Below are 7,047 nucleotides of genomic sequence, written 5' to 3'. Positions count from 1 at the left end.
AAAAATAATAATAATGATAAATTCATTTAAAAATGTGATGAAACATGAAATAACATGAAAGCTATGAAAACCAATAGTAATGAGATGGTACATATATACACACGCACCTTCAAAATTTGTTCTACAAAGTCATGTAGCCCCATCTTGGCACCAACTATGAGAGGTGAGTCAGGCCATCTTTGTAGTTCAAAATTCTTTTTAGTCTCGATTTCCTTCTTAAGTTCTTTAATCAAATTATTTTGCTCTTTTATCAAATTCGCGTGCTTCAAAATTAAATTCTTTTGCTCTTTTATCAAAATCGTTTGCTCCGAAATCAAATTCTTCATCTCCAAATAACAAGATGGAATATTTTCGTTTTAGGGACTACTAGTAGTTCTTTCACTTGAAATATCAATTGGAGAAATGTAGTTAATTTCATAATCATCACTATCATAGTAATTTTCACCATTGTCATCAATTTTATCGAACATTCCTTTCTAGATGAAATCCTAGTACTCCGGATCTCTTGCAAGGTATGCAATAAGCTTCATGGTTTGTATGTGCCTTTTCTTTTGTTCTTCAAGCTCTTTTGCCCTTGTGAACACTACCCAATTCAAAGTAGTTAATCATGGACGTTTAAAACACTTAGGGGCCATTTGGTTCGCGGTAATGATATATTACAACGTAATGAGATTACCATAATAATGAGATTACCATGTTGGGTTGGAAACTCATATTACATAGTAATCAACTTGGTAATGTTCTAAATTTCCCAAAATACCCATGTGTCTATCATTTATGCATGTTTAAATTTAAAGTAGAATAAAATTTTGGATAAAAAAAATTAAATTTTTGAAGTTGAACATATTCCCAAATAATGTTAATCAAATTTAATTTTTTTATCCAACGAATAAAGTATGAAAATTATTATTTTTAAATAAATGGCATATTTGTCTAAAAAATGTTTCAGATTACCACCAACTTGGTAATCCAACATAGCCACCTATTTTGTTAATAATGAGATTACTAAGTTTTTTGGTAATCTTCCAAATTTGGTAATCACAAATTATCATGAATATTACCACTATCACCAATCCAAACGTGATAATCTTTTCTGCAATGTTTGGATTAAGGGCCGGCAAGGGAAAGTAAAGTAAAGCCAGGGTTTTGGAGGGTCAGAGTTGGTCATTCCCTCGTTTGGATTGGTATTTTTAATTTAACGAAGGGAAAAAAAGGATTAACTCTGACCCCACAAAACCCTCCGAAACCCCCCTTAATTTGGGGTGCCGAGGGAGGAAGAACCTCGTAAAGATTTTAAGATTTTTTAAAAGACCTTATTACCCTTAATTTTTTTAAATTAATTACATAATACTACTTCATAAGTTTTTCTTTCACTTTTTTCAATCTAATTTTATTTTAATCAAGTATTCACATGACACCCATCACAATCTTTGTTTTTATGTATTTCTTTTTTGTTTGCTTGTTTTTTATCTATTTGTTTATATTGTGTTTTTTATTTCACAATTCATCTTTAGAATAATTTATCTTAATAGAATTCTATTCTTAATATAATTTTATTGGTATACAAATTTTATTCGAAGTACAAATAAAATCAAAATTTTCTTTGAGTGAGAAAAAAACTAATAATTATCTAATTCAACATGATTATTATGCTATAAATTAAAATATTAAAATAGGTTTATTAACAATATGATAAAGTGATATTGTGATGATCCATATAGAATTGTAGGAGGAATTAATCTTTAAATTCTAATTAAGTAATTTGGTGTTGCATAATTGAGAGGGGAACTATTCTAAAAATAGTTAGAAGCTACTTTGCATCGGCACGACTAATTGTTCAAGCGTGGTGCTACATAGGATAATGTGCTATTCAAAAGATAGGTTGTTCTTTCAACTATAGATTCTGATGACTAATAGTTTATTTGTATTTCAAAAATTTGATGTTTGGAAAATATATATTTTGGTTTCACTTTTATCTTTGACTTTGTTTTTGTCTTATTTATGCAAATATTATATGGTTATATGATAGACAATAGTTTATTTGTGCTTCAAATCTCCGCATAATTTATTTTCTTTTATAAATTATGTGATTAGACATTAATGCAATTGTATTTTATTATAATTTGGTAATTTGTAGTGATTAGAATAAATTATTTGCAAGAATTTCATTTATAGATTATTTTTAAAAAACAATAATTAATTGGTTTAAAATATAGGTTATTTCCCAGAAAGTTATTCTTCAAGATGTATCTTTCCATCTATAGGAGAAAACCTTTCCTATTATGCCACAAATATAACTATTATGAATTATTTTTTGTTATATTAAGAGAAGAATATTTTAATTATTTTGTACATTATTTAGCGTTCATGGACAAGCAAAGCAATAAGGCGACGTTGGAGTATTTGTGCAAGAAACACGTCGAAGGGCAGTTGTATATGCTATTTGCTTAGTTATTTATTGGTATGTGCGAAAAAAACAACAACGAGAAGCTATTGATCATAGTATGAGTTCGGAAAGAGACAGAGTTAGAGATGAAATAATGAGCCGAATTGTTGGTTGTGAAAGGAGTCGGAATATAATAAGGATGGGACCTAAAGCTTTTCTAGATTTATGTGCTATGTTACTGTGGGATCGAAAATACGCGTCTGGCATCATGAAAAGACACCAGACAATATATCAAAGCACAAATATCATATTTGTTTTGTGTGGGTTCTTTCATTCCTAATAGAGGCAAGCCTCTATTATTAATTACCCTAGATTAGAAATCTTAGGAACCTCCGATTAAGGGCAAAAAAGTACAAGTAAAAGCAAGAAGATTCGCGAATTATGAAACTTGTTATTTTATTATATAAAAATATTTATTACATCACTTATATATATATATATTTATCATTGCCACTGCCTGTGCCTTGTCACTGCGTTGCCTGCCGCTGCATATGCCTTATTGCCATTTTTAGATCTCGTTATTGCCTTGAGATTCGCCACTGCTTATGCTTTGTCAGGACATTGCATATTTCATTATCATTTTTGAAATGTCTTTCTTACTACGGTCTTAGGAGAGAAATATATATATATATATATATCTCGTTTCCATCCTTCGGGAATGGAACATTCTTATTATGACTTTGGACTGAGTGATTTTGTCATTGCGTTGCGTGCCTTATTGCCGTCATGAAATGAATAAGTCACTACTATCTATGCCTTATCATCACATTACATGCTTTGTTGTTGTATGCGATAGGCATCTCATTATCGCTTTGAAATTTATTATTGCCTTTGGGTTGACAATTTTAATCATTGACTAACCCCTGATGCTACTTTGGATATAAGGAAATGTTGTTCAAATACTGAACAATACCAAGCCTAATATATATATATATATATATATCCGTACTTGTATTCTTTCTCTTATGGTAGGCTGGCAATTTGGAATTTATATGAATTCTCATATGCATGGTGATACATTCTGCCTCACACGTATGCATATATATATATATATATATACATTTATATTTGCATACTTTCTCGTGAATTTTGCATGCATGCTCCTCATCGTACATCATTTTATGTCTTTTTTCATGGTGGCCCCACATCTTTTATTTTTTTATTTTTTTTATTATTTTTATTATTTTTATTATTTTTGTTTATTACCCTTTTTTTTTTGCATGTCTCAGGATTATATAGCATGTTTTCCATCTTATTTTTCATTTTTTTTTATATTATATTTTTTTGATTCCCATTCACGTATGCATGCTTCTTTATTTTTATTATTTTATTTATTTATTTTCTCATGCACTTATGCATTATTGAAAGAATGGAAACAGTTCTAGCTCCATGATTTATATATTTATATATATATATATATACTTTTTCATGCATGTGGGCATGCTAATGTTCACAGTTCCATACTATATTTATTTTGATGAAGCTACACGGAATGAGACCAGTTGGGTGATCCAAATGCAGAGAAAAATGGAGCTCAATAATATGACCTAATGATTTTCTTATTGTAATTGCGAGCCTCTTGGTTTCAAAACGACCAACATGACCAATCCTGTGCAAATATATATCAACAGAATCGAGCATATAATGCCCATGTAGGTTTCACATTGTACTAGCATCAAACACGGGCTGAACCAAAGCACCATCAGCAGGCCCAGCCATGGACTGCTCACTCTCAGAAAGCCGTTTTCATAATTGGTTCGTCGTGGAGGGCTCCATGTGCATCCCATAATTTATATATTTTATTTCCATTCCATGCTTTTTTTATCTCATGCATATAGGCATACTTTCTTATTCTTTTATTATATTATTATTATTTATTATTATTTTTACTCTCTTTTTTTATTATTGTCTTAATTTCATGCACGTATGCATGATTCCCATCCCAGATGAGGCATCATTAAATGAAAGCTAGGAACACATTTACCCTTCCAAGACCCATCTCTTCAAACCTTAACCAAGTTTTCAGCAAGTTTTTTTTGATGAATAAATCTTGATGAATAAAAGTGAAGAGAATTTCACAGCTATTTCCTTGTCATAACTTCGCTCTCCTGAGAATAGTTCTTATTTAACTTGGATGGCATATGAACATTGTTTTGAGTATCTTGTAAGAGATGTGCAAGACCTATCAAGAAGATGACTTGGTTGTCTCCTTGATTTCATGAGTACCATCATCACTTGAGATTAAGAAAACTGTGATAGCTTGACAATCTTTCTATCAAGATTTAATGCAAGGTTTGTGACTGTTTGAAATGTGGGCGCTACTCTAACGTACCACACGGCTCTCCCTGCGCCATCATAGGCAATGAAACCAGCGTCGTGGCCTTGCGTTCTCACAGTGCCGCCGTCCAATAGCGGAGCGCTAACGGCGTAGACAGACGTCGCCGCCTCACAATAGATCTCTGCACCAGTGAAGGAACCATCTCCGGTGACGGTGCCATGGCACGGTATCCTCGTCTCGCTTGAGTATGAATCTTTGCTTCTTGTTGCTAATAACTACTTGACCCTGTCAGGATAAAATACGCCAGAGCCGTCATCGCAGGGACCTTAGGTGGCAGTGAGACGGCAACAGAGTCGACGAGGGTTCCGACGAGACAAAGAGGCGGAGTCGGGAAGCGGTTTTCTCAGCCGAGAGCAGTGACACAGCAGAGACGATCATACTCGAGCATCAAATGCTCAAGGTCCTCATCATTGATGACGGAGATGAGGACGTCGAGATCTTCGCCGGGGAGCGGTCGATGGCGAGGATCTTAGTGTCTCCATCGACGTAGGAAAGTTGATTACTGTGAGGATGAGGTTAGATGCGGCCACCAAAGCTGACCATGAGATGCACGCGCTGCGAGGTGGTAGCGCGGAGGCAGCGTCTAGGTGGCTGGGTTCTCACGTGGCGAAAAGTCGCAGAGTCTGAGAACGAAGAGGAGGAGAGGCTTCTCCCTGATTTTTCCTTCTTTATTCTTTTTCTTTTTCCTTTTTCTTCTGATGCAATAGAGGCGCTATCATCATCTTCATTAGGGTCCGCAGCAGCAACATTGGGCAGTGGCAATGGTGCACAAAAAAAAAATAGCAGCATCAGATGGCATGGCATGGCAATAACGATGGTGAACGGCGGCAATATCAACGACGAACCCAGGCATGCTTGGTGGCATTATTTCAGCCACTCAAGCATGCCCGTGATGAACAATGACGAGTGGTGATGAACGACGGTAGGGCATGCTTGGCGGCATTATCTCAGGCATCGAAGCTTTTTTTTTTAAAAAATGGGAGAGAAGATAACCTCTTTTTTTTTTCCTTCTCCTGAATTTTTCTTCTCTCTTTTCTCTCTCCCTTTCCCATTCCGTCAAATCACAACAAAGGGATGAGGATAATTTTTTAATAATTTTTTTAATTTTTTTTTAAAATTTTATTATTAATATATATATATCTTTTTTTAAAACTTCTTTTTTTAATTTAATTTTTAATTTAGTTCAATTTAATAATTATTTTTTTTAAGTTTATTATTATTATTTATTATTTTTTAACTTATTTATTATTATTATTTTTTTAATTAATTATTATTATTATTTTTTATTATATATTTTTTTCATATTATTATTATATTTTGTCCTAATTATTATTATTATTTTCTTTAATTATTTTCTTTTTTTTTTAATCGCAAAACCCCCCATCCCTATCTAATCCTAACTTCCCCCTGAAATCACAAAGCAGGTGAGATCGGGTTCTTATCCCTTTTTTATATTTTATTATTATTATTATTATTTTTTTTTATATATTTTTTTAAATAATCTCAAATTTAAAAATTTAAATTTCGATTTTTTTTAATTTATTATTTATTATTTTATTATTCGCATTTTATTTAGTATTTTGTTATTATTTTATTATTTTATTATTATTTTTTTTATTATTTATTTTTTTTCATTATATATTCATTATTTATTTTATTATTATTATTATTTTTAAAAATTCACTCTACCTCGAGATGCGTACTCAAGTGCTTCATGATTTGCATTTGTCCCATTGCCTCGAGATCTTCCCTTAGGCTACATGAAACTTAAGAACGTCTTGGGATGTGTGTTTGGCTATGCTAAGATTTGAGATCGCCTCGAGATGTGTTCTCAAGGATAATCTTGTAATAATAATAATTTTTTTATGCCTTGAGATATGTTCTCAAGGGGCAATTTTGTAATTTGCATTTTGTGCCTTGAGATATGTCCTCAAGGGCAATTTTGTAATTAATTTTTTTTTGCATTTATGCCTCGAGATATGTTCTCAAGGGCAATTTTGTAATTTGCATTTTGTATTTACCTTGGAATTTGCATCCTAGTCCAAGACAATCAAATAATCAATTAAGATTAAGAGTAGGACATTTAAATTTTAATTCTAAATATATCTACGATTAGGATATATTAGAATTTTAAATTAAATTGGAATTTGGTTTCCATTAGGACATGCGTTATATTATTTATATATAAACAAATGCCCCCTTCCTACTTGTCTCACGAAATTCTTTTGGTGAGTTTTAGTGAGAGAAGCAGGAATCCCCAATC

This window comes from Dioscorea cayenensis, chromosome 17 (genome assembly GCF_009730915.1).
Source record: "Dioscorea cayenensis subsp. rotundata cultivar TDr96_F1 chromosome 17, TDr96_F1_v2_PseudoChromosome.rev07_lg8_w22 25.fasta, whole genome shotgun sequence".
In the NCBI taxonomy this organism is placed as follows: Eukaryota; Viridiplantae; Streptophyta; class Magnoliopsida; order Dioscoreales; family Dioscoreaceae; genus Dioscorea; species Dioscorea cayenensis.
The sequence above is the reverse complement of the archived record's forward strand: the minus strand, read 5'-3'. Positions refer to the sequence as shown.